The 13,604-nt window shown below is 47.7% G+C and overlaps 1 long non-coding RNA gene across 1 annotated transcript in view; it reads right to left on the bottom strand.

The window, feature by feature from the left end:
* Positions 1–4,380, bottom strand: part of LOC125940342 (uncharacterized) — a 68,413-nt gene extending 64,033 nt beyond the window's left edge. Inside the window, exon 1 of the long non-coding RNA XR_007463560.1 lies at positions 4,208–4,380. This is a non-coding gene — a long non-coding RNA (uncharacterized LOC125940342). The remainder of the gene's footprint in view (positions 1–4,207) is intronic.
* Between the last annotated feature and the right edge of the window lie 9,224 nt (positions 4,381–13,604).

Here is a 13,604-nt window from a genome sequence, read left to right as displayed (position 1 = left end):
TTGAGTCCTTCGTCCGTGTCGGTAAGTGTCCAAATTCACTGGTTGTTGGTCCGTGCGCCCCCACAGACACACAAAGCCCTCGCAGCCCGCGAGTGCGAGAGTCTCCCGCGACGCGCGACGCCGGCCGTAGTCGACGTGGGGGTTAGCGTCCTTACTTGTGCTTCCAATCTTCCGAAAGCGGTTTCTCCTCGTAAAGTCATTCCTGATCCGAGATCGTGATATCCACGGGATCCTCACAACTTCAAGAAGCCGAATATATGATTTTCAGATAGGTTTGAGCGAAAATTCCTCTTGAAAACCTTTGAGAAGGCGGAGCGTAGTGCGAGTCCGTCCTCGCTGCTCGGCGTTCCGCCTGGTTTCCTCTGTTGGAGGATATCCCAATAGAAAATGGCGTCTTTGCAGTCAATAAAACAGTGTTAAATTCTCTCTGGAACATCACAAAGACGTCAAATAATAGAAGACACAAAGATACCCTTTTCCTACAGCCATGCTATGATGTTGACTATGAATTTTATAAAAGAATGTTTTGCAGCATGGGGATATATACATTTTACGAACTCGCTTTAGTACATCGCGGCCTGGCCATTCAACGTATAGTGATCAGTAAAATGAAGGCGGAAATAGCATGGACAGCAAAGCTTCTTATAGCCTTTTCCGCGACACAGAGTAAAAGTATTCACTGGAAAATCGAACTGTCAGGAAACGTGCCTCCAAATAAACCTCTTGCATGCACCCCCACAAGCATAAACGCCAAGAAAAATTTGAAAGAACAACCAAATCAGCTAAATCATCAACAAGTGTGACCGCATGAATTACCGAAATATAGAATGCGAAGTAAAAAAAAGAGAAACTGTTTGGTACACATAAAGACGCACTAAGCCCAGCCCACCCTAACTGGTCTAAAATATTGTCTTTGTTTTTGTTGCCGAAAACTTATTGCAGGCTTCAGCCTTTCTGAAAATACAAGGTCTGTGTGGAACGCCTGTCTGAGCGTAACTTTGCAACGTCGAAACCCGTTCTTTCCAATAGTGTGCGCTTAAATTATATGCGTCTAGCGGCACGCCAACATACTTTGGTGGAACATCAGTCCACTCAATGCCTGCAAACTCTTCTGACTTATAACGCCAGTAGCAGAACCATAAGCCTAACCTTTTCGAGGAGTTCATTCCTGCTCCTGATACGCTGCCAAATTTCTCTATTGTAGCCACAACCTTTTTAACATTGGCCTTATCCGTGCAGAAAAATGCTAGATCATCTGCGTAAGCACAACGGAGCCAACATTGGTGTGCTCCAGAAGAGAAAATAAATAGGAATGACTGACTAGATCAAAACTTTTAGCAAGATCTACTTGGAGCATGGCAAGCTGCTCAGTGGAACCGTAACAGTATTGAAGAAGTGTACGGGCGATATTTATGTATGAATTGCTGCACCTGACGCAGGTGCGGTAACACATAATAGAGAGGCTCGGGATTTTGGGTATGCTATGCGGGGAGAGTCTTACGTTGCGTGTACATGCAACCATAGGCGACTGCAAAAAGAAAGCTTCCCGATTATTCTTAGGATGACATTACGTGATGTACGTGTAGAGAGCGCAAACGGAGCACGCAAGATGACAGAGAAGACCAACTTCTCTTTCGCTTTGCGTGCCCCGCTTCAGCTACACATCACTTCAGTTAAGTTTGTAATCTGCTTGGAACGGAAGGAACTTGGGCACTTTTGGCCAAGAACATCTGGCAGTCCATTAATGACTTGTGCGTTTAATGTGTATCGTTCACTTATGGTGCGTACACGAAGTGCTTGGCTTCTCACATTACAACTTAAAAATTTCACGCATTTTTATCACGAGGTGGCAAAGTGCTGCTTTGCATGTTCGATAGACAGTGCACGAACTTCGAACTATTCACGATTTATAGACAATACCATTTTCGCCGCATCACACCATGACACGGACGAAAACAATAGAGTGCATGAGAAGTGACTGTTGCCGTTCGTCCTCCCGTTGCTATCTTTCGGACGAGATACTAAACACTTACTCCCTAAAAATGGCACGCGGCATGCACACTCCTTCAGTTAGTCCCCTGAGAGACGAAAGCGCCCCTTTTAGGAATGAGTGTCCAGTTACTCCCGTTTTCGCTGGAATTTTCTTTAGTGTAGTGTGCTAGAATACTGTGGAAAATCACTTAGTTTCGTTGTCAGCGCGCGCGACTGCACGACGTGGGAACAAACGGACGAAACGGAAGTACATGTATCTTGCTGCTGTGCGAAGTAAAACAAAAACACGCTGGTATTCGGATTGTAATCTTTCCTTGCTATTATTATTGCGATAGCAATAATATGGACACTCCAAGCGCATTTCTGCCTCGTCGTCGCCGTGAGGTTCCGTATAACGTCCAACGGCGATACTATCGTCGCCGCGCGCTGTATGCTGTATGTGCGAATGAACGAGCGAGAGGGACGAGTGCTTTCACGGAGATCGAACGCACGGCGCGTAGCAAACGCGACGTGTTCCATGATGCAAAAGGCCGTGGGGGAGGGGGCGGTGATCGGAGAGAGAGAGGGAGGGAGGGGGACGAGGTTTAGCTGTGGCATCGAATCCGGATCTGGCGACCGGGTGCAAACGGAACTGGCAACTAAATCTCCCACGCGAATGGAGGAGAAGGGGAAGGGAGCGCGAGAGGGAGGGGCGCGGCTTCTCCACCAGCAACTGCGTACTTGTACTTTGTGCGGCTTAGGGCTGTCTAGCACACCGTATGTTGAAAGCGATCTCCACACAGCTTTTACCTTTGTATGCGTTCTGCTTTCGCTGCTCAATTTCCGCTGAAGCGGTAGACCGCACGAACATTCGGTCGCTGCTGCCGCCGCGATTGCTCAAGCCGTGTTTTGAAATTGCTGGTATGCGGTCATCGAGTGTGATCTATACAGGTTTGCTTGTCCGCACTGACATCATGCTTGTTAATTCAGTTAGTAAGCGAATGTGTACAAGTTAATGCAGCCGATAAAAATACTAGCCCTACTCCATATAGCTCTCTACTAGTAAATTTGCTATCGCAATTGATCCTTCGCCTTGCTGGCGGAACTGCGACTTTTAAATGCCAAGCATTTCTGGTCGGCGGCTCTGTCCGTCGCTACCGCGTCCCACACCCCCACAGCGCATGCGCGTCCTCTCCCCCTCTCTCCTCTCCTACGCTCCCCCTTTCTCTCCCCTAGGAATCCTGTACGGAGCGGCGCCCACGCGCTACACCCCCACAGCACAAGCGCGTCCCCTCCCCCTCTCTCTCCTCTGCTATGCTCCCCCCTTTCTCTCCTCTAGAATCCGGAGCGGCGCGCACGACAGGTGGTGCGACAGCTGCATACTCCGCTGGGGGCGCCACGGTAGTTCCGCGGTATGAAAATGACGTAGCGCGCGCGCTTCATTCTCTCTCCTGTGCAGCGCCGCGATGAGCGCTCGGGCCGCTGCCGCAATACCATCTCCCCGCTGCTTCGCTTCCACACATGGTTCCCTTTAGCGGGAACCATGGAGCAATTTTCTTCTCTAAACATTATTTCGGCTATTGAAGCAACATATTAAACAAAAAACTGATGTGCCTTGAATGATTCTCGAAGTCACGTGTCGCTATGAACGACGTCACAGCACTGCGATTAAGTAGGCACACTCGTGCAATATACGTCGACTCTCCGGCTGGGAGCATGGTGCCCACGAGGGGAAGGGCTAATGGCGCGCATTGCATGCACGGCGCCTGTCAGCCCAAAATGACCAGACATGGGAAGGTGCCCTTTATGTACAAAATTGCTGGCGTGTGAACACAATCTGTGTATTACAGAAACGCTGTGTTTATCCCAAGCAGTACACAGCCTAATTCAAGTGCAGTTACACTTGGATAGATCGCATATATGACGCCTAATGCTTTAGCTCCGTATTTGCTGTTCCTTACGCCAGTGTGCTTCGTTTACGGCACAATTTTTTCTATAAGCACTTCTCTAAGCAGCACGATGTTCATCGATAGAGGATATCTCCGGTGGAGTCACTGTAAGAAAGGAAGCGACCAAGTGTGCCGCCGCTATCATTACCTTTATCACTTGGCTTGATGTGGTACATCGTGACGCTACTCTGATACAGCACTTAAGCTCATCACCTATGCTACGTAGCATTCCCCACGGCAAGCCTCACATATAATTATTGTTCCGAAAGAAGAGATTGTTTATTTACCTTTTCGAGTACTCCGTTAATGATTCGTTGTATTGGATTGATGTATTGCTAATTGCAGTTGTACGTATATAATCGCAGGTGATATCTGTTTCATTGCATTCATTCCCTGTGCAATTCCAAGAATACTGATGACCACCCGCTGTAGTACTGGAAGAGGGTCTCAGTTGTGTTAAGTACCTGAGAAAAAAATGCGGAACACTAGGTAATATTTCGAAATGCGAAAAATTCATAGTGGTTGGTATTGCGAAAACGAAAGTATTGAAACTTCGTGAAGGCAAGTAATAAATGAGCCAACGACAGCACGTACAATTTGGGCATGTCGCCAGTCTTGTCCTCTCAGCAACAAACTTGTACTCATAAATACTAAGAGCGAATATTTTCGCTTTCCTCTAACAGAAATATTTCGTCAACACTTCTTAATAGAACACACTGTGGTATTGTGTTATTGAGTTAACACAATAGATGTCTGCGTTACCACGCCCGCTCCATGAAAATGCAGGTTTGAACGGCCGTAGATGTTATAATAATGCAAATAATGCAAGTGCTATAATAACTAGATTTGAATAAATACATATTCCCATTTCGTACTCAAATGCAACAACGCTGACATATTTGCGACAAAATACGGCTCAAAATAGGGATTTCTTTCGTCGAACATTCAGCTTAAGACAAGTTGTGTACCTAGCTAGCTTTGAAATATTGTTTATCCTAATAAAGAACAACTCATTTTTACATTATTTTGCAAATGTTATATATTTGATTAAATCTGCAGATTATACGAGCTTGAACTCCACCACATTTTATGTCCACCCAGATAATATGGCGTAATTTTCCCCTACGACCTTATACAACTGGTTTACTCTAAACCAGTTTCAGTTTAAGAAAAATTGAAGATATTGATAAAATACAAAGTCTTTTGGCATGTGGTGTTAGTTTACAAGGAACAAGCACACAAAGTATTTGAATGTAGGAATAGTGTGGACAAGACAAGCTTGAAATACGAGCATAAATGGAATGTGTATGTTTAAAAAATTATGGTTGTAGGCCACATTCATAACTGAGTTTTTTCACAAAATTCGTTTCTTCGTTTGTACACTCTATGTATGCCAAAACGTTAAGCAGCATGTTGCAAAAAAACTTTTGCCTCTTATTAGTTTTGCAGTTACAGTAAGTTTTCCAACCCATACCCTCGTATTGCGAAACCGAAAATCAGTACTATTTCTATTCTATGAAAATTATTTAAACAACTTTTTTCATTTTATGTTGCTGCCGAGCAGCAACACAAACAAAAGAAGACTCTAGTGCATCTCATGGCGTCTCAACCTATGAAGCTGGACCATTTTCCGCCTCTGTGTAGTTTTCGACATCTTTGACACGGTTTGCAGATTTGTTTTTCGCTTTTCTTAAAAAAAATTTTGCTCCACCTCATGTTACGCTAACATTGATTAGTAAAAAAAAACATTTCAAAATGAAATTTTCCACACTCATTCCTCGCATAGAGATGCGTGCAATTAACTAGAACAAAATGAATCGATGGAATGTGTTTGCATTGACAGCTCATTCTGCTCATTGGTTTGCTCCAAATTGGCAATTTTTAGCACTTTTTCGTTGTTTTAGGAACATTACTTTTTTAATATTTATGACATTGCGTTCAGCCTAGCTTATTGCATAGGTCCGACGCTTAGCTGTATAAATTCCGAAGCGTTGCTCAATTCAGCAGTTCATTAGCTACTTATCACTGCTGGCGCCGACTAGCACTGTTAGCCCATTTTATGACAAAATTACCTGCCGAAAAATAGATTAACCATCTTGCGCTATAAACACCTGAATAAGCTAAATGAGACATGTTTATTCAGGAGAAATTTTTTTTATATCCTGGGTACCGATATTATTTTTGAAGATAGCTAGAGAGAGGGTTTAGTTGTGAATTTTGATTATATTTAAGGTTTAATGCATTATGGCAAAAATATCAATAAAGAACGCACCAGGAGAAGATTGACCAAATGTGCATTGGATAGGAGAGTGTACAAAACCAAGAAACACCGGCATTTTATTTTTTAACGGCACATGTAATATCTCCACGGCATCCTGTGTTATCTGCTCGGCCTAATATGCCGGCAGTTTAGAGCGTAGCCCATCTGGACATGTAATTATACATATTGTGATGTGGAAGAACGGCACTGGGGCTCGGCGGCTTAGGCGAAGAGCGAAGTAGAAGAGGAGGTGGGCAGATAATAGAACAGCTGGCCCAGGAACGGGTGCTGTCTCTGTTTCTCTCATTCCGTTACAATGGAGCAGCCGACCAACGATCCTCTGCGGGACAACTTGCAGTCGGACACCGTGTTGCGGAGCGGACGCACACTACCGCGTTCCGCTGGTTCTACCACTTGCCTTCTGGAACCGAGCTCACTACCGCTTCTGTCCAAGCCAGCACGTTGTCTGCAAACGTCAACACAGCTCAGGTCAGCGGCTCAACAACCGTGGATATGGAAACTACCTCGGCGCCAAGGGACGCCGTACACGCTCCCTTGGACTTCGTTTCCCGTACCGCGCAGCAAGTGACCTCAGCATCAACGCCACAGTTCATAACTCCTACCTCGAACGTGGTTTCCAGTGACCTCTGCGTATTCACACAGGCAATCGCTGCCATCACCAAGTACTTCGAATACGCCAACATCTCCGGCGCCACAGCCTTGGCGCATAACGTGCTGTCTCTGCCATCTCTCACAGAAATTCTTGAATTTCGGGGGTTTCGAGAACCCCCGACACTCTGGTTGCAAAACATCAACTGCCTGGCCAGTCGGCACTCTTGGCCTGACGACGTCAAAATGTCGTTTGGTGAGAGTCGACTTCGCGAGTCCGCCAAGGCATGGCATCGATACGATGGCTGTAGTCACCAAACGTGGACCGCATGGACTGCAGCTTTAGTGCTTGCCTTCAGCCTGCTCTTATCCACATACGATGACCTTTTCATGCGTATGCGGTCGTGCCGACAAGCTCCCACTGAACACGTCGCCAATTACGTCTACGATAAGCTCCGACTCCTCAACGACTGGGGTCTCACATGGTCGTCTCCAGCTGAGCGCCAGTACGTGATCGACGGACTGTGCGACTCTACTCGTGCTGCCATCCTGTCTTCTCAGTCTCCTGAGATCACATACCTGGTATCCACTCATTTGGTCGATTTTCTGCAACACAGGTTAAAGCGTAGACATGGCTTGCCAAAGAAATTGATATCAGATCGTGACACAACATTTCGCAGCCGGGAACTACGAAAGTACCTTTCCACGGTGGGGGTGCGGCATCATTATACATCCGCGTTTCATCCCTAGACAAACGGCCTTATTGCGCAAACAAACAAGAGCATTCAGGCAAGACTCGCTCCGTATACAAAAGTAGGACAGAAAGGAGAGGCCGATTGGGGCATCCACCTTCCGGCAGCTGTCTATGCGGTTAATATAGTGCTGCAGAACTCTACTGGTGTGACGCCGTATGAAATCGTATATGGGAAGCTGTCCCAGCCGAAAGTGTTCTTCAGGCTAGTTGCTCCCTTTAGCGTCACACGCTCTGAAATTCGCACAGTCGCCAGCCAGAAGATCATAGCTGCGGCGAAGGAAAAAGACACACAAGCGCAAGAAAAACAGAAGCGCTATTATGAACGCCGCCGTAAAGCTACCCCTGCGTGCAATATCGGAGACGAGGTGTGGGTGCAAAAGGTGGCAACTGTCCGGGCAAGAAGCTACTCGCAAAGTTTGAGGGGCCCTTCACCGTCACCGAGCGCGTTGACACCTCGGATCCAAGCTTAGGACTCGACCGGCGGGAAAGACATACATACCTTCGCCGTGAACGTGTCGCGCCTCAAGAAAAGATTACGCCGATTGGACTGAACTGTTGTTTCTTTATTGTTTGCCAAGTCCGCAGCGTGGCCGAGCGAGTGTGATGTGGAAGAACGGCACTGGGGCTAGGCTGGGTGGGCAAAGGGCAAATTAGAAGAAGTGGAGGTGGGCAGATAATAGAACAGCTGGCCCAGGAATGGGTGCTGTCTCTGTGTCCCTCATTCCGTTACAATATCTATATATAGCTTCACGCGTGCTGCATTTGGTTGTTTGAACGATGCGCGCGGGCGCCATCACTCGAGAAAAGAGGAGGAAGAAAGAACTCAGCTCGCGCTGTGAAGCGAACCCGTCAGCGCTGCAACCACTGTTGCAAATATATTCTGTAAATAGTTGCTCGTCTAATTGACTCGTTTTTCGCGTAACATTGTGGTGGCGGTGAAAGGTTGCCCGTCCTCACCACGGAGCTGCGAAGCGGTCGCAACTCCGTCTTGTCTGCCATGGCTTCCGATGAAACCGCCCCGTCGCCACATCAACCTGCCGGGCCAACCACAACCTACCTTACGGTTCCCAGACTCTGTGTTACTGGGACATTCTCCGCCCAAAATGGCGTTGACGTTGGCTCAGCATGTATGACCGTGTCACCGAAGGCACCACTGCGACCCTACCATCATACTTGCCAATGAGATCTTTTATCTGGACGGGACATCGCGTCTCTGGTTTCACACCCGTGAGGTCGAGCTCTCCAGCTGGGACACTTCTAAAGAGAGGCTTCGTGACCTATTTGGCAACCCTTCAGGTCACCAACGCGCTGCGCGAAATGAGCTTGCTACCAGTGTCCAGTCGTTGACCGAATCGTATGTCTCCTACATAGAGGAAGTGCTCGCGCTTTGCCGGAAAGTCGACGAGCACATGACCGAGGTGCACAAGGTGGGCCATATCCTAAAAGGAATTGCGGACGATGCCATCAATTTGCTCGTCTATACCAACGTTTCCACTGTCGACGCCATCTTCAAAGAATGCCGCCGCTTCGAGGGAGCCAAAAGCCGCCGCGTCGTCCCACAGTTTTACCGGCTCCGAAACACACCTGCCAGGTACTCTTGCTCCGCTCTCACCGCCACACGACCATTTCAAGAGAACGTCACACTTATCGTTTGCCGAGAGATTGAAGCGGAAAGTCCGCCCCCACTTTACCCACGACCCCTTGACCGTACCTTTGACCAAGCGCCCCCACTATTTACGTTATTGAAGCAGTTGTGCGGCAAAAAATGCAGACCTTGACATCCCTACAGCCTGCTGAGTCTCCCGACCAGATTCGGCACCCATTCTCATGGCCACAACCTCCAATGACCAGTATTTCGCTCCCAGACCACGCAATCCTGCTAAATGACGAACCCCTGATGACAAATCGATATGCTTCCGCTGCCACCGAGTTGGTCATGTATCCCGCCACTGCCGCAACCCCTGGATGCCTCCATACTGGAGCTCATTCCGTGCTCCTCGATCATACGCCAACACTCGCCGTTATTCCCATCGCCGTCTGTACCCTACTGCTGATGCCCCTGACAGCCGCTCCTCCGTGTCGCTCGCCATCACTTCAGTGCCGTGGCTCCCCGTCACTTCTACCTCGCCGCTTTTCCTTGCCATCACGTTCGTCCTGTCTAAATCTTCCGTTGACGCTCCTCACGAACACGAACCTAATTGAAGTAGAAGTAGATCGTGTTCCATTGACGACAGCGAATCACTAAAAAGGACATTAACACGCATAAATCGACGACGCTCTTGATTGTCTTCCCGGTGCCAAATAATTTTCCTCCATCGACCTTCTATCTGGTTATTGGCAGATTTCCGTAAAAGAGCAAGACCAAGAAAAGACCGCTTTCGTCACTCCATGCAGATGGCCTCTACCAATTCAAGGTTATGCCGTTTGGCCTGCGCAATGCCCGCGCCAGATTCGAATGGCTGATGGACTCTCTGCTTCAATCAATGTTTCAAATGGTCAACTTGCCTTTGTTACCTCGACGACATCCTTGTGTTTTCTCGTGCATTTGAAACGCACCTTGAGTGCGTTGCAGCTATGCTTGACGTCTTCCGCAAGGCTGGGCTCCAATTAAACTCATCGAAGTACCACTTCGGGTGCGGACAGAGTACAGTGCTAGGCCATCTCGTCGACGCTTCCGGCGTACAACCCGACCTGGAGAAGGTTCGAGCAGTAACGGCTTTTCCTGTACCTCAGTCTCTCAAAAACCTCCGGAGTTTTGTTGGGCTCTGTTCTTATTTCAGGTGGTTCGTGAAAGATTTCACAACAATCGCTCGACCGCTCACAAACTTCAGAAGAAATACGTGCCTCTTACGTGGGTTTCCCCTCCAGCTGCCACGTTTTCCCGCCTTATCAAGATTCTCACCAATCCACGGGTCTCGGCCCACTTTAACTCGTCCGCACCTACAGAAATCCGAACCGATGCCAGTGGTTATGGGATCGGCGCCGTCTTAGTGCAACACCAACATGAACACGACCGTGCTACAGCCTACGCTAGCCGGCTCCTGACAACTGCAGAGCGCTACTATTCGATTACCGGGCGCAAATGTCTTGCTCTCGTCTGGGATGTTTCAAAGTTCCGCCCATATTTATATGGCAAGCCCTTCTCAGTAATCACAGACAATCATGCGCTCTGTTGGCTTTCGCCGCTCAAGGATCCTACTGGACGGCTCGGTCGTTCGGCCCTCCGACTACAAGAATATCCCTACACATTGACTTACACGTCGGGATGCCAACACCAGCCCGCAGACTGCCTCTCTCGCTATCGAGTCGAAGACCCGACCTCTACGTCTGATACTGACAGCGACGCCTGCGTTCTCTCTGTTTTTTGACTGCTCCATGTTGCCGACGAGCAGCGCCGTGACCCATCCTAGCGTATCACCATTCACCACATGGAATCGTCACTTGTCGACAGTTCTCTTCGCTTCATCATCATCAGCCTATATTTTATGTCCACTGCAGGACGAAGGCCTCTCCCTGCGATCTCCAATTACCCCTGTCTTGTCCTGGCGGAATCTAACTTGCGCCTGCAAACTTCCTAACTTCATCACCCCATCTGGTTTTCTGCCGACCTCGACTGCACTTCACTTTTCTTGGTACCCATTCTGTAACCCTAATGGTCCATCGGTTATCCATTCTACGCATTACATGGCCTGCCTAGCTCCATTTCTTCTGCTTAACGTCAACTAGAATATCGGCTATCCCCGTTTTATTGGGATAGCAATTATATGGACACTCAAAAGCAGATTTCTGCCGTCGCCGTCGCCGTCGCCGTGAGGTTCCGTATGACGTCAATGGAGATGAAATCGTCGCCGCGCGCCGAACGCTGTATGTGCGAGTGAAAGGGCGCGAGGGGCGCGCGCTTTCACGGGGAGTGAACGCACGGCGGAGAACAAACGCGCGATCTGCGCCGTGCTCCCTGAAGGGCTGCAGAAGTAGGCGTCTCTTTCCTCCTTTACAATCACCATATATGTAGAGCAAACGCGCCTTCCGACGCGCGAAAGGCCTTGGGGGGGGGGGGGGGGGAGGGACGCGACGTTTAGCTGAGGCACCAAGTGCCTATTTATATCAGAGGCTACGGCAACAGTCACCAACGCCGCACGCATTTTGTGCGTACGCGGGCAAAACGCCGACGGCGTCGACAACAGTTCTGCGTGTTGCCGGTGCTGCTGCATGTGCAAGTTTATACAGCTGATAAAGCTAATATCATTACTCCGTATAGCTCTCTACAAATATGCTATCGCAATTGATGATTCTCCTTTCAGGTGAAACTGCGACCAATTTTTTTTTTACTTTGATCCACACCGCTCTGTTCCTGTCTCTTAAAGTTAGTCCTAAGATTTTATTGAGATAGCAATTATATGGACACTCCAAAGCAGATTTCTGCCGTCGGCGTCGCCACCGCCGTTGCCGTCGCCGTCGCCGTGAGGTTCCGTATGACGTCAATGGAGATGAAATCGTCGCCGCGCGCCGCCGAACGCTGTATGTGCGAGTGAAAGGGCGCGAGGGACGCGCGCTTTTTTCGTTCCATTGCTCTTTGTGCGGTCCTTAACTTGTTCTCGAGCTTCTTTGTTAACCTCCAAGTTTCTGCCCCATATGTTAGCATCGGTAGAATGCAATGATTGTACACTTTTCTTTTCAACGACAGTGGTAAGCTCCCAGTCAGGATTTGGCAATGCCTGACGTATGCACTCCAACCCAATTTTATTCTTCTGTGAATTTCTTTCTCATGATCAGGGTAGCCTGTGAGTAATTGACCTAGATAAACGTACTCCTTTACAGACTCTATAGGCTCACTGGTGATCCTGAGTTCTTGTTCCCTTGCCAGTCTATTGAACACTATCTTTGTCTTCTGCATATTCATCTTCAACCCAATTCTTATACATTCTCGGTTAAGGTCCTCAATCATTTGCGGTAATTCGTTTCCATTGTTGCTGAATAGGGCAATGCCATCTGCAAAGCGAAGGTTGCCGATATATTCGCGGTTGATCCTCACTCCTAAGCCTTCCCAGTCTAATAGCTTGAATACTTCTTTTAAGCATGCAGTGAATGGCATTGGAGAGATTGTCTCCTTGCATGACCCCTTTCTTGATAGGTAACTTTCTACTTTTCTTGTGGAGAACCAAGTTAGCTGTGTAATCCTCGTGGATATTTGCTAAGATATTCACGTATGCCTCCTGTACTCCTTGATTACGCAATGCCTCTATGACTGGTGGTATCTCTACTGAATCAAATGCTTTTTCATAATCTACGAAAGCCATATTGATAGGTTGATTGTACTCCGCAGATTTCTCTTTTACCTGATTGATGACATGGATATGATCCATCGTAGAATATCCTTTCCTGAAGCCAGCCAGTTCTCTTGGTTGGCTGAAGTCAAGTGTTGCCCTGCTTCTACTGGAAATAATCTTGGTGAATATTTTATATATTACTGAATGCAAGCTAATGGGTCTATAATTCTTCAATTCTTTAACGTCTCCCTTTTTATGGGTTAGTGTAATGTTGGCGCTCTTCCAGATTTCTGGTCCACTTGAAGTTGTGAGGCATTGCGTATACAGGGCCGGAAGCTTTTCAAGCATGATATCTCCTCTATCTTTGATTATATCTACTGTTATTCCATCTTTTCTAGCAGCTTTTCCCCAGGTCATGTCTTTCAAGGTCCTTCTAACTTCATCGCTAGTTATAGAAGGAGCCTCTGTGTCCGGTTCATCACTATTTCGAATGAAAGTAGCTTGGCTGTTTTCGGCACTGTACAGGTCAATATAGAATTCTTCCGCTGATTTTACTATGTCATCGAAATGGCTGATGATATAACCATGTTTATCTTTCAGTGCATTCATCTAGCCTTGTCGTATGCCAAGCTTTCTTCTTGTTGATTTAATGCTGCGTCTATATTTGACGGCTTCCTCAATCTTTCCCGCGTTATAATTTCGAATATCCCTTACTTTCCTCTTGTTGATCAGTTTTGACAGTTCAGCGAGTTCCATCTGAGCTCTTGAGTTGCGCACTTTCATCTTTTGTCGTT

Source organism: Dermacentor silvarum, chromosome 9 (assembly GCF_013339745.2).
Source record: "Dermacentor silvarum isolate Dsil-2018 chromosome 9, BIME_Dsil_1.4, whole genome shotgun sequence".
NCBI classification, from domain to species: domain Eukaryota; kingdom Metazoa; phylum Arthropoda; class Arachnida; order Ixodida; family Ixodidae; genus Dermacentor; species Dermacentor silvarum.
This window is presented reverse-complemented; position numbering and strand designations above follow the sequence as displayed.